The 21860-nt window shown below is 46.4% G+C and overlaps 1 protein-coding gene across 1 annotated transcript in view; it reads right to left on the bottom strand.

Annotated features, from left to right (window-relative positions):
* The window catches only part of casz1 (castor zinc finger 1), a 70318-nt gene that overhangs the window by 47633 nt on the left and 825 nt on the right, over nt 1–21860 (bottom strand). The gene's annotated exons all lie outside the window — the stretch shown is intronic.

The raw sequence follows: 21860 nt of genomic DNA, 5'->3' as shown, positions 1-21860 counted from the left end.
CCGGTTCCTCAACCCGACACGACGAGAGACGACGGAGACAAAGAGAGGGGGAACGGAGGAAAGGCTGGAGGTTTGGGAGTCACGATTCCTCTCCTGATTGACCTCGCTGTCTCGCGTGTGCAAAACACGGCCCTCCCCTCCCTCAGCCGCGGCAGAAACACAGGCGACTGGATAAACACTATTTTATGCAGTGACTAGTTGAATCGGCAGACAGTAATTACAGTCTTCCTCCGGCCCCGACAAAACTCCACTGTACAGGCTGCTTCCTCCGGCACGGCACGGCGCTGCAGCAGCACGGAGCCCAAAGCTGCAGGTGTGTGACATGTTTGTCGATGCCTCTCCCAACTAGATAAATATAAATATTAGACCCTGTGACAACAGAGAGCGGCGCTCCGCCGTTCCCAGCGACGTGTTAATAATCTGCCGCTGAAAGAGGACTTGTTGTGTGGACGGACGATGTTATCGTGTGCAGCCAAACGTCGGCGGCGACGGCTCCGTAGAGAAAAGTTTTTTTTTTTCTCATTTTGCCAGCTTTGCACTTTGTGCGTTACAGAAATAACACGCTTGTGTCCCAAACTAAACATTCCCACACGGCGGCCGGTCCAGCGAGTCCTCTGGGCCTCCGACACCCGCGACACATGTGCTGACGCCTGTTTAAAGGAGTTCTGAGCGCAAAGTGCTGACAAATTCACTCGGCAAACGGGTTAATTTGCTCATCTGGTGTCGACGCATATTGAATTTTCGGAAACGAAGATCACTCCCGCTGAAGTTCGTGGTGAGAGCAGTGAAACGCAAACACATACACTTAGGCCGGGCTGCTGCATCCGGTCAGGCCCAAACACGGTGCAGTAAACTGTGCTGTCAATGTCCCAGCTCTAAAAAGCACAATTACACAGGACCTCGACTGAATAATTTAAACAGTATAATTATTGACCTCTATCTGAATTCCTCTGAAAGGCGCATTAAGATATAGGAAAGCACTGGAGGTGGAAGTGGAACTGAGAAGAAGAGGAGTGTTTCTCCCCAGGCCTCCCTAATGCACTCTCCTCTCTACTCTAACTTCCTGTGGACCCCTAATGTGTCCGCTGCCGGCCGGCCTGATGAAGCCTACCGTTAATGAGCCCCTTGTTTCTGAAATGAAATATCTGTGAAGCCATCAGCGCGCATTACTATGACGCCGCCACCTCCCAGTCAAACCACATGTATGTTCAGTGCACAGAGACGCCACCGCTGTCACGGTCCCACGCGGGACCTGAAATACGGCTCCTTCACCCCCCCCTCCCCTCCCCTCCGTGCTCCTGAGGTTTTAGTGCCACCAGACTGGGGGAAGGGTTGGGAGCGGGGAGTCTGAGGGTTAACCGTCCCTCGGGGGGCTATCAGTAAACTGGGCAGCCGCCACCGCTGGTGTTGCTGGTTCTCAGTTGACAACCAGGCTGTAACAGATTAGCAGTTAGTCAAGAGGAATCCACGGCCCTGGACACGTTAAACCCCTTTTCTCTAATTTGGCTGTACGTACCGCGAGTGAGCGTGGATTTGAATACAGCACGGCGGGAGTGTGTATGTGGGGGTGTGTGTGTGCATTGGGGGGGTCGAGGAGAGCTGGCAGCAGGCAGAGGGGAGGATACAGGGAGATGAGGCCTTTTTAATTAAAAGAAAATATTTGTGTTTGCATACTATCGAGGTTGGAACCTGGGACAATTCAGAGAATTCTGGCTGTTAAACGGCTTGCTCTTTAAAGTGTTTTAGGGCATTTCAGGGCTTCTTTGCATACATGCATTCTTAAAATTTCAATTAGTACATACATTCTTTAGGAAAGACTTGGAAGTTTACGCTCAACACCAAGGAGAAAAACATTCCTGAGGTAAAATAATTATTTTAGGAATATTTCAAAGTATTTCCTTTAAGGTTGGTTTATTGTTCTATACGTCGTGCCTCTGCTGCATTTCAAACAGGAAGGATAGAGGGCACTGAAATAATTAGTCAACTTCTGCAACATCCTGAATGCCAAGGACAGGTGGATTAAAGTATTAAAACAATCGCATTTCAGTCTTGAAATAGTCCTGTGCACGACTCAGCAGCACGCGCCTCCGTGCGAGTTCCGCTGCCAGCTCCATAACACCACATGAGAGGGACGGAAAAAAAGCTCAATCCCATTAGCCACGTACATGCATCTCAGCAGACCTGCTGGAAACGTGAGCGAATCTCGCCCATGATTATCCCCCCGAAGCGCTCCAATGATAATACATAATCGAACATTACAGAGGATTTATCTGAAATCACACAGCCAGCGAGCGCTAATTTGGGTTTTCCCCCGTTTGCTTGCGAACGCGGCGCTTTCCAGATGAAATAGAAGCGACTGCCGCAATCAGTCGCCTCTGAACCCAAGGAGACATTTAACGGCTGTCCTCCAATTAGACGCCAGCGAACAGAGCTCCCTGCATTAGGAGAAGGAAATCATTTAAGACAAAGGTTAAGACACAAGTTCACATTTGATTCTATTTACAGAAAATTTTTTTTTAAAAGAAATCAAAGTGTGGTGTTTGTTCACTCAAACAATCCAGAGAGTGCTTCACTTTAATCAGAGCTTTTTAACACAGCTGACTATTGGACTAGAAGAACGCTGATGACGTTTAAATGCTTGTTCTAGTGGAACATTCAGAAAATGCTGGAGTTAAAAAATAAAGAAGTATTTATATACTAATGTTATGAAAGAGCAGTTAACTATAAATGTCATTAATACAAGTGTTTTATCTTAGCAGAGACCTATATATATATATATATATATATATATATATATATATATATATATATATATATATATATACATGAGCCACTGTAGCACATGTACAGTATGTATATATTTAACATAAGAGCTGCACATGCAATGAAAGCCTCCTCTTTTCTTACAATTGACAATAATTAAGGTGAGCTCTTTGATGAAATCTAAGCCTCTTAGCCCACCTCCTGCCATCTGTGGCTCCAATATTAAAGCGGGGAGGTTCACTTTTTTCGCCTTCTGGAAAGAACAGAGAGGAAATAAGTGTTGCGCATACTACATGTCAGAGTACCACGGTCAACCTGCTTTCACAGCTGTGTCATGGAGGTGGAATGAACCGCCTGTGACAGAAAACAAACAGGAAGCTGAAAGAAGAGAGGAGAGTAGGAGAGAGAGAGAGAGAGCGAGAGAGTGTGAAACAGAGAGAGAGAGAGAGAGAGAAACCTGTGCCCTTCAGTCTCCCCCAGTAAAGACGCTCTTAACCACGTCTGACAGCTGACAGCTCCTTGGCAATTGGGGTCAGTTAAAGGAAAAGTAGCTCAAGTTTTGTTGGGGCTTTGGCTTCAGAGATGTTCAGGAGCCACTGCCCACCACAGCATCAAAGGCGATTATAGAGACGGGGCCATCTGTTGCCAGAATAAGCGTGAGCCCTTTTATGTCTGCGTGTGTGCACGCGGGTGTGTGAGTGTGTGTGTGTGTGTGTGCTGGTGAACATGCATGTGTTTGTTATACAGCGCCAGCGAATGAAAAAAAAAGAAAAGACAGACAGACAGTGATTCTCTCATGTCTGTGTGCTTTTAACTTAAAGGGCAGCAGAGGTGAGGGGAGCAGCCTGAACGGGCTGAACTGGCTTCAAGGCTCCACTATCACACGCTGTCTCTCACAGGTTCACACATCATCTGAATGCGACGCTAAAGCGCTGGTGTCAGGGCGCCCAGTGAAGACACGGGGACTGCACCTGTCTTTTGTCATCCAGGCAGAACACAGAGCTTGTTTTTGTTGTGCGTTTATTGGAACACAGTGCTAACCTTGCCCCCCCCCCCACCTCTCTAATTTGTTTTGGGTCCTGTTCTTGGCCTCCGCTTGGAATGTGTTCTCCTCAGTAGTTTGCTGCCTTTTAGCTGCGCCGCCCGGTGCTTGACCCGCTGCCGACTCTTATTTTCAGCACTCTAATTGTCGTTTAATCACATATCAACCTGTCACTTAAAGACCCCCTTTTTTTCCAGGGGGGAACATTTGCATATGCTGTAAAAACTAATTCCTATGAAAAGCTCCAGTGGCTGTGAAAACGTGTGCTGGCTCCCTTTTTACTTTCACACAAGTGCTGAGACACACACACACACACACACACACACACACACACACACACACACACACACACACACACACACACACACACACACACACACACACACACATAGACACACAAAGTAACGTCTTCTGTATCTCACCTTGGCGACAAAAACACACATAGGCAGACGCCCTGGCTGGTTTTCTCGATTCAGGTGGTTTTATCACATTTATTAACTGTGTGTGGTGACACGTAATGTGTAAGAATTGGGACAGTGACAACAGTGCTCGTGAGAACCAAGTGAAGGTGACAGTGGATGTATAGTGTTATAAAGGAAACAATTAGAGTTAATAATGTATCACTCATCCAAATGTTACATTCATTTGTTCGCACTTGGATAAAAGTTACCGCAAAATAGCTGGTGCCAGGCAGACAACACTACATTTACATTATCACCCTTATACATCGAGGAGCCACGTTTCCGCTTGAGTGGTGTCTGCAGAGTAGAGGGGAAAATGAGAATCGTGTTTTTCGGGCCGAAGGAATTCCAGTCCTCAGGAGATCTCCCCCTCTAATTACAGAGTGGGGGTAAGAAAGCTCTTTGTTCCACCTTTTATTACATTAATTGATAAAACGGAGCTTGGGTGGAGCTGCCCGGGAGGAGGGGTAGGAGCGAGGAGGGTCCTCTGGGCAGATGAAGGTGGGTGAGAGGCTTTTTGGCGACGCGGCCCTTTTTTCAGAGGAATCCTAATCCCGTTAGAGGCCACGACGGTGGCGCAGCCCCTTCGCTCTCCCTCCCACAGGCAGAGCTGAGGAAGGGAGCGGTGGCAGCAGGGCCAGACGACGGTGGGTGAGAGTCCCGGCAGTGCTGTCTGGGCCAAAGCCTTAATTAACTGTCTCTTCGGGGGGTATTGAGGGCCACACTGAGGCCCTATGTCACAAACACCAGCAAGCGCTGAAAAGCATTAAGAAGAAGTGGCATCTCACCCACTGTGGAATCGCAGGAAACCCTGTGGACTTTTAATATGGACCACATACAGCTCCAAGGCGTATAGATGTCGCAGGACATTAACAGGGCTATTTTATGACTGCTTATTAGTTTAGCACAAATTGCACAGGTGGTTGATTTTGTTTAACAATATCACAGTGATGTGGATGAAATCTCGTGATTAAAATTAAAGGGAAAATGTCCTGAAAGCAGCATTTGCTTTACAGCGTTCTGTCGTCTTCGCGGCTTTGGCCGTAAAACAACAATGAGTTCAGTTTCTCCACGTGCAGGATCGGCCGATCTTATTTGTCAGCGGTTAAGTAGCTGTAACAGGCTTTGTCATGGCTGTAATCTGCTTCTGCTCGTTTAGGCTACCTGCAGACAGCAGAAGCCGAGAAGTGCTCGTACAGCGGCCAAACACAGTCTGAATATGTTACAGAGGCAATTAAGCATGTTGGTGTGTGTGCGTGCACACAACAGTGTCAGAGGTGCTAAGCCGGGCCAAACATGCCTCATTGAAATGTCCATCTTAAATCCACCCAAGTTGCTCATCTCCCCCGCCCTCCGACGACCAAGATGCTTCAAGACTGTCAAAAGCATTTTCCACGAAGCTGAGGAGAGGACAAGGGGAAAAAAAAGGGACCTGCCGCTGTCACATGCGTATTTGCGCGTGCACGCACTCTTGCGAGGCTGTCAGGTAAATTAGATCTGAAAGCTGACAATTTCTGACCATATTTCCTTGATTATTTCGAACAAATGCACACCAGCCGCTCTAAGGAGATTAAAGTGACATAAAAGTCCCGAGTGGGAGGAGGGAGGGCAGAGAATCCAGGTCACCCCCATTTGTCCCCCTGCCTGACAGCAGCTATATCGCTATCCAATCCAATAAAAGTCCCCCCCCTCCTTTTGCTTTAATTAATTTTACAGCTAGCTTGCTTAATTACTTTCAATCAAAATCCTCTTGCCATCACAAAATTAGAAATGGTTCAACTCCATTAGTCTAAATTCTTCATTTACATACACAAAGACTGTCAGCTCTTGCTAAGCAAACGGCCTCCTGCTTGATGAGATTGTTTTTTTCCACACACTCTATCACTCTCTCGCTTACACGCGCGCATGCGACTGTGGTGTTAATTTTTCTGAAAGGAGAAAAGTAGCATAAAATTATTTGATCCCCTTACTTAAGACATTCCCCGGCTAATCAGGGTTCAGGTAAGCCGTGGTGCACATCATCCAGGGTAATGGAGAGTTGAGTGTGCGTCTACTGTCAAACAGCTCAAATTGATTACATCCAAAAACCTTATACAGTACAGTACACAATATACAGGGCATATAAGGGATAAGCAGAATTAAGTACGGTATTAGGCAGCATCGTCTGCTCGCCGTTCACTCATTCTAGCTCGGGATTAGCTATTATTTCCAGGGCGGCACCGGTTGCCGATTACCCACTGCCTCCTTTTGTGGCGCGCTGTCGCCAGTTTTGACTAGACTGTGGAAACTAGCAGCACCCTAGTGCGGCCTGTGTGCTGTGGACGTTTCAGCCTCCCGCCCCATCACTTCAGCTTGGCACACAGGCATCCTCTCCATCACACACACCGCCTCGGGCCTGCACATCATCAAGAATTAAGGACATGCAGATAGGGTTTGTGCACTGACCAGAGTGAAAACCCAGGCGACGAGCACGCGCACGCGCACGAGCACGCTCACGCACGCACGCACGCACGCACGCACGCACGCACGCACGCACGCACCGGTGCCATAATTAGGTCCTGAGATGAGGGCATTATACCGGTATAATGCACTCGCTGCTGCAGCAAACCACCGCAGAATGTATTGACACTAAACCTACATGTTCGCCGGTGACGCTTTCCCATGGCTTTTATTTTCCTACTCGCATGCTACACAGCAGGCTCGGCTCGAAACCACACAACACAACAGCCTTTGATCTGCTGCATTCAGACGATCTTACAGCCGCTGTTCCTTTATACAGGTGGAGTTGTGGGGGGAAAAAAAACACTTTGAAAAGATGTGAGGTGGGGGGAGGTTTGTAGCGTTTCCAAATGTTATGCCACAGCCCGGAAATGGTGATATAATGAAATAAACCCCAACAAGTGACTGAGGGAGGAGAAAAAAGAAAAAGGGGGCCACTGGTGTGATGACGATGAGGGTCTGACCTGCTCCCTTTGCTCGGTGTCTGCCATCACCGGTTTCCCTTGCCCTCTTTAACCGGTCCCCATTAACACTGTTAATTATCCAAATCCATCATTCCTGGGGTAAATGAAGGCTGCCTCTTTAATTCAATTTAATAGGATCATTTTCCAACTCACGTTCACTTTAGACCCAGCTGCCCACCCACTAGTCCCCCACTGTGTCTCCCACTACAGTATCTTGACTCCCTTGGCTTCGTCTCCACGGCCTGGCTTCCTTCCACTGGTGGAAGGGGAGGGTGACATGGGCTCCGGCTTGATGGCAGCGATGGGCCGACACACTGTTGATCTCTCATGTCTTGTCTTGGCTCGGCTGGTGGCGAGCAGCAGTTCTTGGTTCCCAGTCTGCTGTGTAGTGTGCACGCACACACACACGCACACACACGCACACACACACACACACGCACACACACGCACACACACTCGCAGCACCAGTGATGCTCACCGGGGCTTAGCTAATCCTGTCACATCAGGCCACACTGGCTGAGTTGAGGCCTTTAGCAGAAACTGCCTCCCCACAACCACCACCTCCATTCACCTCCACACTTCACCGCCACTCCTTCACTCGCTGACATTCACATTCTCTCTTGCTCATTTCACAAGGTCGCAGACTACCACACAAGTGGTGACACAAATCTGTGTGCCCTGTACTTATACTGAAACTCGCTTGTCAAGATAGAATTAAAACGAGATAAGGTGCAATTTCTTAGTTATTGCAGCAAACGGACTGGCACGTCATCCTGTGTGATGGCACGTCACGAGAATCTGTTTATAAAACATACAGGTGTCATTTTGTATTTTCTTGCATGTCGTGTGTCATAGCGGTATCAGTATCGAAACACATTTTCCATGAAACATTGCCAAGAGCTGGAAAGTGGACACTCCTGCCCTTTAATCTGACTTTCTATCTATAAAAGCACGGCTATATCAAGCCCGACTTCGGCTGCGTTTTACGTGCCCTCACAGACTTTCCTCACGCTCACAGAGAACGTTCCATGCTGAGCCCGGTGAGACTTCTCTGTCACACTTGAAAAACAAATGAAGTTCACGACACTGTGCTGTCACAACGTTCTCCATTAAATATTGGTGATACAGATCGTCCCATTATTTTGTGTGACAGTAAATTTGGCCCAATTTTCACCCCCCCTCCTTCAAACACTCTATCCCACACAGTGCTCCCTTTAAATTTTTCCCAGACTTTCATTGTTTAGCCATTTGAGACAGACTCTGGGAGAGTTTAAAATGATTTTAGCCATGATTTAATTTGGTTTGTTAAAGGGTGAGGTCAGCACAATGGGAGACGAGCCTCTAAATCCACTACATTCACCCAAAATACCCAGATGAGATAATCACTGGTGACGTCTACGAAAACACTTATTATATTTGCCCATCGCCTGGCTGAAGCTGTTAAAACCCATCAGTGTTATTCCCATTTTTTTCTCTGGGAAAGAGAGAGAAAAATTAGCTCAACTTATAGTCAGAGCTGTCAGCCGCTTTAAAGAGACAGTGCAACATTGTTATGGCTGCGGATGGAGTTCATAAATGGAAAAAGACAGGGCACAGGGCTATTGAGTGTCAATTCAATACTCATTTTGTTTGCACCCAATACTAATTAAATAAAACATGCACAACTTTTTAATTGGTCTAACAGAGATCAACATTTGCAAGGAAAGTGAACTAGTATCTGCTGTAGTTACACATACGTGCTTCTAAAAAATACAGAGTATGAATGTTTCATTTTTACACAGAGGAACCTGTGAATGAGAACGAGTCGTCCCTTAACTTGTCTGCACAATTTGAAATGGCTCGGGGGCTGACACGGCAGCAGAGGAGATAAGAAATGGATCAACCTGAGCCTTTCTCATAGCTTAATTTATTTTAAATCCAAGCCCTATTTACACACCGCACGCCGGTAGGCCGTGTCAGCTCCAACTAGCATTGAGATACGTCAAATCATTAATGCTGACCCTGTATCACTAAGCGAAGCAAAGACGGACCTCGGCCAGGAGAAGGATACGTACGCAGGCAGAGACTAAAACGACCAGAACAGAGCAGCAAAGGTGCCACAACCCACTCCTCATCTAATGAATGCTCATGCCAGCTTTAGTGCGGTGACAGTGGGGGGGTCTGACCCCAGAGAGCCGGGGTCGGTATATGAAACGTACAGGCTATCGGCCTCCCGGCAGGATATCCTCGCGGATCAGCTGCGGCGGCCATGTTGACCCGCCCCGTTATTAAACAGGCTAATCTGTTCAACATGTCAATGTTAGCACTTTTAGCTGCGATTAATAAAAGAAGACCCCAAGAGTGCTGTGTGTGCTTTTTCACCGCCCTAGGTTGTTTTCATTTGGTTTGTATTTTTAGTGGTTTTTACTGTTTGGTAATTCAACAGTCCTCTTTTCTCCTATTAGCATAAACAGTGTAAATTATTAACTTTGTTAAAAGAATTATAATCGCCCCCCGAATCCTTCGCTTTGTGTGTTTTTCCCTTTCTGCCACTGGCTAAAAACTCACTCTGGCTTTGCTGATATCATTAAATCAAATGTTACTTTATATTTTATAGATATGGAGCAATGTGCATGTGATGACTGACTTCGTGGCCATTTATGTGACGCTTGAAATGTATGGCCCAGTGGCTTTCACAGGCTGCTGGTAATAGAACTGCTCTCTAACAGACTTGCTTTCTAAGTGCCTGGTGCTGTGTCTTAATTTGTAATCTAGTCAAACCAATTGTCCGCTAGCTAAAAAGGTCACAGAGACAATAGACTACACAGCCTCCCAGAATGTAGAGAAAGCCCAGGGTGTCTTTTGTAGCTTTTTAACCAAAGATGTAATTAAGACACCTTCATCTTCAGGGGTGAAAAGGGCACCAAGAGTCGGCTGGGAAACACGGGAGGAACTTCACATTAGCAGAAACAGAAGCGGGACGCACGGTTGCGCCGAGCATTTGGTTAGAGGTGAAAAGCACCTGTCTCTGCTGCAAAATGTCACCCCTGAGGACATGCACGCGGTTTACCTGCTCGTGCAGTCAGCGTGTGATTTTATACATTGTGACCAAGAACTGTGGCGAAGGAGGCTTGCTGGGAAAAACTGAGTGATGCAAAGCAACACAGGAGAGGCAGGGGGGGGGGGGGGGGGGGGGGGCTTAAAGGACGTGATTTATCTGGGCTTGATTGCGTGTTAATCGAGGTTACGTGTATTAAGTGGAATCTAATTGGAACAGACACTGGCAGTCTGACAGATCGACATGATGCAGATGGATTGAGGAGGGGAGAGGGGGGGGGCGAGGGAGACAGGGGGAAGGAAGAGGGAAGGGTGGCGTAATCGAGGAGAGGCAGAACAGAGGCGACGGGAACGCCGCTTTGCTCCCACCGCGGCTCATAGCGGAGCGGAAGGAGTTTCTCCACACCAGACGTTACCAGCGCAACATCGCAGCCTTTTAGGAAGATGAATTGAGGACGGCGAAGAAGAAGAAAAAAGAGGGAGACGCTCGTCTCACGTGTGCGTCATGATTGGCGGCTGATGAGACATGTAACCCTTCTAGAGGCGGACACACACGGGCGAGATTGTGAGTGACAGGGCAGAGCACTGGAGTTCGCCCTCCCCCACCAATTGACACAAACATTCATTTCTGCTTTATTGGAAATGAGGGGGAAAAAACACCCCATAAAAGAAACACACACACACACACGAGGGCGAGTGGCAGCTGCTGGAAAATTTCCCACCTCAACAAGGAGATGAGCAACTGTTCCACGGCTCCTCCTGACAACTGGCTGAAGGACCCCTCTGCTCCCCAAATCTGAGGTATTGAGCCCGAGGGCCGACCGACCCCTTCACATGTTACTACAGTACCAGGCCGTAAAAGAAGACCACCTGTTAAGGCCGAGCAACTGCTAACTCATGTGCCACAGGCCCCGTGGACAAATAAGGGAACGGAGCTGCAGAGAATAAAAATGAGGATTCAAGCGATGGAGATGTGGCGTCGCAAAGACACGGTGACCAGTCGCTGTGAACTGGTCAGTGTGGCTATAATTGGCAACGGGGCGGATGCAAAAAGTGAGTGACAACGACGGCCTCAGAGCGTCGAACAGCCCAGCAGCAACAATGACTGTCAGAGTGCCATTAACTAAATCTGGGTTAAAAACCCGGCGGTTCCCCATAGAAGGGTCGCGTCCACTGGTAACTGGGCCGAACGAGCCGCCGGTGGAAGGGGAGGGAAACACACGAAACGATGGCTTCTAAGCTTAATTTAGCAGCGGTTGGCAGGACAGCACGGCACTCCAAACTTCACTCATCAACACAAAATGCCCAAATTGCTCCCGACGTGATCCGTCATAGCGCGGAGACAGAGGAGTGGCTTCGGTCAGCCGTTGATCTGATCCATTATGACTGTTACACTAATGGCATTAATAAGGGCAAAACAGCTATTTTAAAACACATCATTTTCATCCTCTTGGTTGGGATGGCCTCACTGTCTGTCTCCTCTTCCCACACGGAGGCGTGGGCGTATCCGAGCGTGTCTGTGCCCCCAACGCGTGGCGACTATAAGGTCATCTCTCCTTCCCAGGCTCCGGGTACAATGTCGTCGGAGTGCAACGTTTTGCATGGTTTAAAAACAACATGAGCTTTGATATTTAACGCTCTGCTATACTTTTGATGGATTGACTGCAATGTGCTGTTTGCCAGCTGGCCCTGATAAAACCTCATTTAACACTGTCACAACACATATAGATTAAAAGAATGGGTACAGTGAAATAGACAAAGACGTGTTTTAGTTAAAGACACATGAAGTTGATTTCGAGTATATTAAAACAAATGTGCCCTTGAACTGTGTTATTTACTCCCAACTTGTGTCAGCACAGTGTGTCTGCAAGTTTCCTGTGTGTGTGTGTGTGTGTGTGTGTGTGTGTGTGTGTGTGTGTGTGTGTGTGTGTGTGTGTGTGTGTGTGTGTGTGTGTTCAGTCCTCATCAGCCTCTAACATTGAAAGGAATGACACTCTGTGATCAAGGACATGAATTGCTCATTGATTTTTAGGGGCCAGCTTAACTATCCATTCCAATTGATTTTTAGCTTTGCTGGGTGTGCGAGTTATGGCAGTTTTAATGTATCATCTGTATGTATACTCATCACCTACTGCACGAGACCTTTACAATAGACGCATATAAAACACAATGTGAAAATGGGACTTTTTCTCCTTTGGTTGCATTGGGATACAAATCATATCTAACATCTTTTTTTCATGCTTTTGAAATGATCAGTCTGAACTTGCTCAAACGATTTCTTGTGAAAATGTGAATGAACTGTAATCACCTCTGCTACTGTACAGTGTAAACAGGCGTTTGCAGCTTTGCAGCAACAGAAAGCCCTGCAAACCAGAGAGCATTTGAAATTTCAAAAGGGGCGAAGTCCCCCATGCAGCCTTTCTGTACAGTACCACGTCATTGCCACAAACCACGGAGAGCACCGGAAAACTTCGAGTGCCATAAAACACTGAGCACTGCAACCTCTTTTTACAATTATAAGGCTATTATTGCCTTAATACTTCACATTACCAATGAATTAACAATTCATGCAAACTATTAATAATCAATGGTTTGTTGACGTGAGAGACAAAGTCAGAGCAATGTGATCCAAAAGACGGCCTAAAGTCATCTGTCAGGTAGAAAGTCATTAAAATAGGGGCTCGTTTTCCTGCGCTAAGCTTAGGTTTCACCGAAGCACGGATACATTTCTATTCTCCAGCAAAAGGCTGCGCTCTCATATGATATCATCTACTTTGGAACATTACTCTCAATGGCTTGTTTCTTTTGTCTTTTTCTCCAATTCAAATTGCCCGTTTTTTTTTTTTCCTTTTCAAACGGTTTGGGTGAAGCAGTCCTCTATTCGAGGTAACTGCCTTTTGTTCAGGCCTGCATAAAGCACACTTTACTCCATCCTTTAAAAAAACAAGTCTGCTTAATTAATGTTTTACAAGTGCTGCTGTATTCTTAGTAAAAAAAAAGCCTCTATCAAAGCCGGCAGGTTCAGATTACGTACACTAATTGAAATTCAGAATTTCTAAGCCAACTTCTTTTTTTCTCCCCTGCTCCCACTCTTTCTCTCAGTGAACACAATAAAGCCGAGCGTTTTGTAGTCCACAAATGACATCAAATCATCTTAGTAATATGGGCTTTTCTTTTTTTCCCTGTATTCTCATGTTCTGCTAGTGGGTTCATGAGACAGCTTAATAAAGCAGTAAATGCTTGGGGAAGCCTGAGCGTCTCCACCGTCGGTGTGTGAGTGTGCGGGTGTGCACATGCATGCGCTCATGTTTTACCTTCACCGGGGACCTCAGAGCAGGAGGCGAAGCTGGTTCCACAGAATGAAGCAAGAACAGAGCCAATGAACAAAGCAGGGTGACTAATAACCAAACCAACGCTAGGACTAAAACACTTATCTGCTGGATTGACGTTGATCGAGTCCATATTAATGCAGCGTGAGGTGCATGAATGCGGCATCATTCACAGGTCGCGCATGCATTGGGTGCTGCAGGAAGGCAGGCTGTGTGAACAGCTGCAGGTGGGGAAGCGCGGTTCCGGCGACCATCACTGAAGTAAAATAGGTTCCTACATATTGATGGCAACGCTGTGGATTGGATCAAGTAGGATATGGAACAAAATCTTTTCAGCTCAGCTCCGACTCTGCATACACATGTGCGTGTTTGCACTGGAGGGCAAGGCTTCAACCTTTCCTACCCTCATTGTTTATCTGGCAAACTAGCTGTGGAGCAATTACATAAATTACAGAGTTTAAAAAAAATGTCATCCTTGATAACCTTTGTTCCCAGTTAATCATTGCAGGGGAAGAAAACTGCTTCTCTTCTCCTTTGTATTTACCCAAACTGCCTTCTTTCAACGTGGTATTATTTTATTGGCTTGTTTTGCAAGCTCTATAACTTTTGCATTCTTCTCCCAAGGTCAGTTTGCACTGTGCCACGAGATCTATCCACACATGGGCCTTTTCAGGTCAGTTCTATTGTATTTGCATCAAATAATTTTTGATAAGGGATGTAAAAGACCTATAAACCCAACACCATAAACGGGAGAGGTGTAGCTGAAATAAGGACAAAAGATCAACGGCTGAATTTTTTCTTATCTTCGCCACGCTGATAATTTTTTGAGTCAACTCTCGTCTCTTCCTCCTTCCCCACCACCGCTGCCCCCGCCTTTCTGCCTCTCTTCTGCACGGAGCTGAAGCTCGTGGACTTGTTAGATTTAGTCCGATGGCTTCCCAGTGCGGCCAGCAAGAGAGCTCTTGTTTCATAGAGAAGTACCTCCCCTGTTATCTCCCTCGCACTATAATCACTTAACAAAGACTTGGGCATTTGCACAAATTAAAACATCAATAATGCATAAGTGCTTTTCAGTTTTGAGCTATAGTGTCCCTGTATTGGGATAAAATACCTCCTCCACCAGTGGAAAAGTCTAGCTCGCCATCTTCTGTCCCACAGATGACTTAAAGGAGCCACGGCCCTGTTTGCACAACAGCCCCCCTTCGCTTAAAGTTGAGGCTAGAGCTGCGGTGAGCGTTTGGGATCTGCTTCGGCAACGGGACAAAATGGCTGGGGCTGAGTGGGATGCGGAAGTTGTTTTAAAGCGAGAGGCGGTAAGTGGTGGTGGTGCATCAATGCAAACAGGCAACACCCTTGAGTGGCGCAGCGTGGCATCCTTCCATAAACAACACCACCACCATGTCCCCGACATTTATGACTTGCGGTCAGAATGGCAGCGCAGGCCTGATCCCAGTCCAAGTCTGCATGTTTGCTCTATCGTTACACGGCTAAATCTGCCCGACCTAGTCTCTTATTTTCCCAGATGAAAACACCAAAAGGTTTCAGATGGCCGTCGGAACGCTGGGCTGGAAGCAAGTCATATGAGAAGATTGGACGTGAAGAAGGAAGCGAAGGGTGGGAGAATCATGGGAAAGAACGTTTGTGACACTTTCAAACCAAGCTACTGTTTGATCTGAGAGGGAAAAAAACCCTTTCATATTTATTTCTCCAGCATAAACTGGCTTACGCTGACGACGGAGGAGTGGTATTATTATTGGACGTGTAAATCCATGACCAGTACGGTTCCAGCGCCGCTAGAGGACGAGCCATCCTATGCAGATGGCCTCAAGGACAATTAGCAGTAATGATTGGTTGCCACATAAATGAGGGAAATTCTATTTGCTACTGCACTTGCTGATGATCACGGACCAAATGCCTCTGACAATAATATGGATGGCTGCTTTAAACTTAAATGTTACTTGTAAAGGCTGTTTAAATAAAAAGCACCCGTCTCTTTGCGGCGTTAAAGGAAATTCAAAATGAAGAAAGGTGAATCTATAAATCTTACACAAACACCCCATCATCGAGCAGAATAAAGAGACGAAGAGAAACGCATGGTGATCTAAAATATTATCTCTTCAATCATATCCTTTTCCCCAGATATCTTCATCCCCCCTCCCTCCTCTGTCAGTTAGCCTGGCAAACAATCCCCTTGTTAGCAAACTGTTAAGACAGCCGCTTGGTACACAAATTGCGCTCGACCAAGCGAATTTGTTTTGCAAGGGTGACCTGTTTAATCATCTCATTTTCTTTGGCGGACATTTATTCATCTGGTTTCCACGGTTACAGAGAACATTAAGGGGCTACAGTAATAAGGCTGGAGAGTCAAACAGGTAATAAAAAAATTAACGCCATTTTCCAGCAGCCGAAGACAGTGGGTGAAATGAATCAAGGGAGAGGCGAGAGAAGTGGCGGGGGATCAGGAGGTGGGGTGTGTGAGCGCGTGGGGCGGTGGGGGGGGGCTTCAATATTGTCCAAACAATAAGCCTTAGCAGTTATTTTACTCTGTAGATCAGGTGGTGCTGTTATGGACATGACACTTTGGGCACAGAGCAGAGGAGATAAAGCTTTTAAAGTGGCCCTGCTCCTTTTTTATTGTCATTTAGTGATTAGATATCAGAACAATTAAAAGTTGGCCTGAGATATCTATTAACTTTGCTCTTTTTTATTCCTCCTGTACTTCACATGGCAAATAATTCGCACTCCCCGGCAGTGCAACGTGTCAAGAACATGCAAGTGACAACATGACATTTAGATGCCCTAGTGAGAAACGGTGCGCACTCCTCCCAAGTGGAACCCTGCTCTCTATGATTGGACAAACAACCTGGCAGGTTACAGAGTTTATCTCTGGCGGTGTAAGAAAAAGTGACCTGCGCGCCGAGCCGCCGAGTCCGACTTCTTGCCAAATATAGAAAATTCCGGCACAATAGGCCGAACAGGTGCCGAGGGCCCGCGGAAAGCGAGGCTCGCTGCCGAGGCCAAATAAGGCAGCGAGACACGTCGCACCCGGGCACAAAACCATGGTCTGTGGTGCCATTTTCCAGGTCTGAGCGCTGTCACCGGCTCCGCAACAAGCACTCATACAGCGTATACAGAAACAACTCACTTTAATAGGCAAACAAGAGAAAACAGGCAACAAATTTCATGCGTTACTCATTTCTCCACTCCTTCCAAAAGTATTTCTAATTGACAGCAGGGCTTTGGCACGCCTAAAGAATGCGCAAATGTTCTCAACCTAACCCTTAATCATTTAAATCGTCTGGTTTAACCTGTATTTGGGCATTTTACGACTCTGCCAACACCTGTCCCCCACCCTTGAGGAAAACGGGCCGAATCGGAGGCACTCTCCTTCTCCGCCGTGCAGCTCGTGCGTGTGCTGCTCAGGGGGCGGCTCCGTGCGACTGAGGCTGGAGAGGGAGCGCAACCGAAGGCAGACAACGGGTCTCAGGAGGGAAGGGGGGAGAAAAGAGAGGGAGGGAGGGAGAGAGAGAGAGATGTCAGCCGACCCTCGCGCTCGCTCGCTCTCTTGCTCTCTCGCTCGCTCTCTCGTCCAGCGGCTGCTCGTGCGCGGCGAGGAGCGCTCTCCCGGCTCATCCCGGCTCCGCGAGGCTCCGCTCCGCTCTGAGGCTCTGCGAGGCGGGAGCCGCGGAGGCCGTTCCTGGTCGCACGCGGGTTAAAAACCCTCAAAGGGGCCGATCCGGAGTGGACCGCGGAGGGAGGAAAGGGGCTAAGCTGAGGCTATAGGACTGCAAACTGTTCCGCTAACAGCCTCTTAACAGGTGTGTGCTCTTGAACCATGTAATCCTATCATGTTGCCGAGTAGAAAAAAAAAAAAAAGGAAAGAAAGAAAGAAAGAAAGAAATGCCAAACTCCGGGGTCGTCCCCTCTCCCCCCTTCTCCCCTCCGTCGCTCTCTGTGTCTTTTTGTCCCTGTTGGCATTGACAGAAATGAACAGCTGGGCTTCAGATTTATCATGTACAGACAGTAATTATTGCTGGTGCTGCCTGCTACCGACCCGGGTGAATAGAGCGGCACATGAGAGCGGGCCGTGGAGTCGCCGCCGGACCGGGGCCGCGTGGGGGACGGCGTGGGGACGGCGTGGGGACGGCGTGGGGGGACGGCGTGGGGGACTGTGTGGGGGACGGCATGGGGGGACGCGGTGGGGGGACGGCGTGGGGGACGGCATGGGGGACGGCGTGGGGACGGCGTGGGGGGACGGTGTGGGGGACGGCGTGGGGGGACGGCGTGGGGGGACGGCGTGGGGGGACGGCGTGGGGGGCGGTGTGGGGGGACGGCGTGGGGGACGCGTCGGGAGAGGAGGGCAGCGTTCAAACGACTGCAGGGCTGTGTGCAGTCAATTAGGGACGGCGCTGCGTTTTCTCGCATTCTTCCTATGAGAAATAAAGCGAGACAGAAGCTCAGGAGCTAAATTCCTGTCAAAGAGAAGGTGACAGAGAAGTGAAACTGAGCGATGCGCTGTAGAGTCGACTAAAACAGTAACTACGCAAGGAGACAGATTTGTTTCAACACCTTCCTCTCGTCGCTCGCGTTTTCACTCTGCATGTGATTAACTAAACCTACCAACAACTATTGATTAATAACCAACAGAAGGGCCCCGATGATGTCTGCCACAAGTGTTCCCGTCGTTATCTCAACTCAGTCTGACCTTAACTGCTGTATTTGTTCAAGGCATAAAAAGGTCAGGAGATAAACTATCAATTTATTACCCTTGTCAATCACTGTCCTTGTCATGACATGGTTAAGTCTGCGTCCGTTAGTCGCTGAAAGAGTTGGGCCGGCTCGCACCTTAAAGACCCCCTGCCACATTTAAAAGGATTAGTCACCACATTTTGTGCCGGTTTAATCTCTCTTTCAGCCGGCCTAATAAGAGCGCCTCGATAAGCGGAGCATGCAAATTCATTCATGGCCAGTGGAGACCACGCTTTCACACAAACGCGCCAAAGTCTCTACTCCACTCTACTAATTACCTCTTCATTTTCCCCTTTTCCCCTCTTATATGGCATATCAACAACCACAGATTATTCTTCTCCCTGACTTTGCATGAAATTATAATTTCATATACGAGATTAGGATATCCAGTTAACTTTCTGGAAGCCTCCATTTCTGCACACAGGAATACATGACACGGCATATTAAGCTGTGAGATTAAAGAAAGATAAATGAAAAAAGAATGTACATAGAAGCAACAATATATGATCGCACATGTATAATTATTGATATATATTATAATTTACATCTGTCCTTTCAAATATATTTGAAATAAAAATATTAAAGCTCATTAGTTTAAGACTCCAGTTTCCTCCAGTTAATATACATATATTAACTATGATTATAAAAATGTGGCCTGTTATATTTTAGATAATAAATGCAACAAAGACCCAAAGTCCAACCTGTTTATCATTCTGGAATACTTTTTCCCTGAGTATTAATTAGGCTATTACTCTATACTGGTGGTGGGGAGCTTTGAGGTTTTAATTAGGTGCTGGCCACTGCATGAGTGCACAGGAGTGAGGAAAGTGGGTGGTGATGCCACTTGCCTTGCTCCTGGCCCATATCAAGTAGCCCTGAATACTTTGGCTACTGCAGCAAGATGCATGACAGCCCACGTGCATCTGCAGTTTATTTGATCGTTTGATGCCGGTACAAAAAGAAAAAAAAAGGCCAGTTGGTGTGATTTGGGTATTAAAAGACGGGGGTTAAGGTAATTATGGTGTTGGGTGGCTTCTGTCTGATGACTGGGCACATGCTCAATCAGGACTCAGCTGTCCCTCTCTTTCTGTCTACCCCTCCACACACACACACACACACACACACACACACACACACACACACACACACACACACACACACCCTCCCCTTGTCTGCTGTCGGTGTTCCCCCTTCTCTCCCCCTGCCACTCTGCTAAAACCAGGCATAACACACACAGCCTCGCGTAACATCAATCAAATACTGGGAGCGGACCATAAAACTACACAAACATATACGCTGCTATTAACTACTGCATTTGTCACTTTTTTTTAAACGCTTCTTCTCTAATGTCAGTGTTAAATAACAAAACTGCATTTAAAGACAGAAAAGCAATTAATTAAGATCAGAAAATGAAGCCGGCAGAATCCATCTGCCCTGAACTGTTTTAAATGTCTCACGCACATTTTATAGGATGTTCACATTTACAGAAAAACAATCTTGAGGATTATATAACGTGTTTTTTCCTAAAATGTTAATTCAGACATGGCGATAGTAAATTGTACTGGATATTAAAATCCAAATCAAAAATAGTAAATGATCCAAAAATCCTGCATTTAAAAAATCAAACAAATAATATTTTAGAAAAATATAAAAATACAAGAGTGTTTTTCTTTGGTTGACAAGCCATTACTAATCACCTCGCTGGTGAGAAGCACTCTTCCCTGACAAGGCTCTTTGGAATACGAGGATCCCCCAGGAGAAATCGGCATGAAAGAGGTTAAAGACAATGAGTCACTTTTTTTCCTCCAAATGTCTCCCTGTTAAATTTATTTCAAAACTCTGTTAATCTGCTGTACACAACATTTCCATTAGCATAGTCCAGCCCCCTAATAAAAATTCCAGCTAGTTTAATTAAAAAATGTAAATTTACTGTCATCCAAGGAGCAGCAGAAATAGGATGGCAACAGCATATTTTATTGCTTAAGACATCAAATTGATTCAGGTTATTGCTAAATTGTGATAAAAGGTTATTGAGGGCCTTCAGACCTGGGCTTGTTTTTCTCCCTCATTTCCTTCTGGTTTTGTGGAAGGCCGTAAAAGATGGAGAGGGCCACAAAGGGTTAATGAGACAACTCAGTGAGGGAGCAGGCAATCAACATTATGACTCATAAGAGGGGAGAAAAACATTTTCCAAGCTGACGAAAAGTTTGAAATTAGGGTGTGTCACAGTTGTTTGTTGTTATTTTAAACCGTAACGCAGGACACCTTAAATCACCAGATAAAATAACCAAGTGTTCATGTCACTCCAGCGCTTGTGAAACCCTGTGGTCACAACAGCCTACTACACAATCTGCTGCACTGTGTGACTTGTGTTTAATAAGGAACATCAGCTCTGCGTTGCTTTTATTTGTTTTTAGAAGTTAAAAAGCAGCGAGTCCTACGTCGTGTCAGGACAGCTGCACCAGAGGATCAGGCAGCGTGAGCAGACGCATTCCTGTTAAAGACACTATGTAAGTGGTAAATCAATGTATTAAAAATAACAGCCTGGAGCAAAACCTGCATAAATTACCTCTAGATTACAGATTCATTTACTAAAATTGTAAAAATACAAAAAAGGACAATTCTAATAAATAAAAATATTATTTTTTTGATCACTTAAAACACTGGTCAAATTCTAAAAACCGTCTCATGAATATGCTCAAACACATTTATATCCTGCATGAGTGTAAAATGTCGAATTAAAAAATATTTGAAAATGAACATAATGCGTCTAAAAAGTTCAGATGTTGTTCAGTGTTATTTTTACGCATAGTGAGAATAATGAGGCTCATGGTCTATTAACACACACACACACACACACACACACGCACACACGCGTTGACACGTATGAGCGGAAGACATGAGTGAGTGCACGCAAACTGAAAACACGCATAGACACAAATCTGAAAGGACGACATGTGACTCTGAAACAGGACTTATTTTAAAGGACACACACAAGCTTTCGTTGGCCTCAAGTAATAAGGCGAGTGACGCTCACCAGTAGAAAGAGTAATCCGGTTACAACTGGACAAGTTTATCCTCCCCAAAGTACGCGCACAATGACTGTTGTTAATCTGACAGTCACACGTGTAATAAAGTCAAAAACAATCAAACGTTGAAAAGAGGACAATATTATTAAACCTTAAAAATACAATCATTTATTTTATCTTTTGACTTATAATGGGTGTCACTGTGTGATTATTTTTTATTGCGCCACACGCACCTGTGCACTGTATACACACTAATTAGAAGTACCTGGAAAGGTGTTAGCACTGCTCCCGTTCAGTTTACATGTGTGACAGCAGAAGCAACTCACTAGTTTGTTTGCTTTGTCCCCTTGGCAACAAACCCTCAGGCCATTCACTGTACTCTAATAGCATTGCCAGTGCCTCTGTGGCTAAAACCCAATACCTGTGTTCCTACGGTACCAAACGCTGGCTTTTCAAAAACATGTAATTAAACCAAGGGGCTAAACACG

This window comes from Betta splendens, chromosome 7 (genome assembly GCF_900634795.4).
Source record: "Betta splendens chromosome 7, fBetSpl5.4, whole genome shotgun sequence".
NCBI lineage: Eukaryota > Metazoa > Chordata > Actinopteri > Anabantiformes > Osphronemidae > Betta > Betta splendens.
Note: the sequence above shows the minus strand (reverse complement) of the source record. Positions and strands in the feature narration are given on the sequence as shown.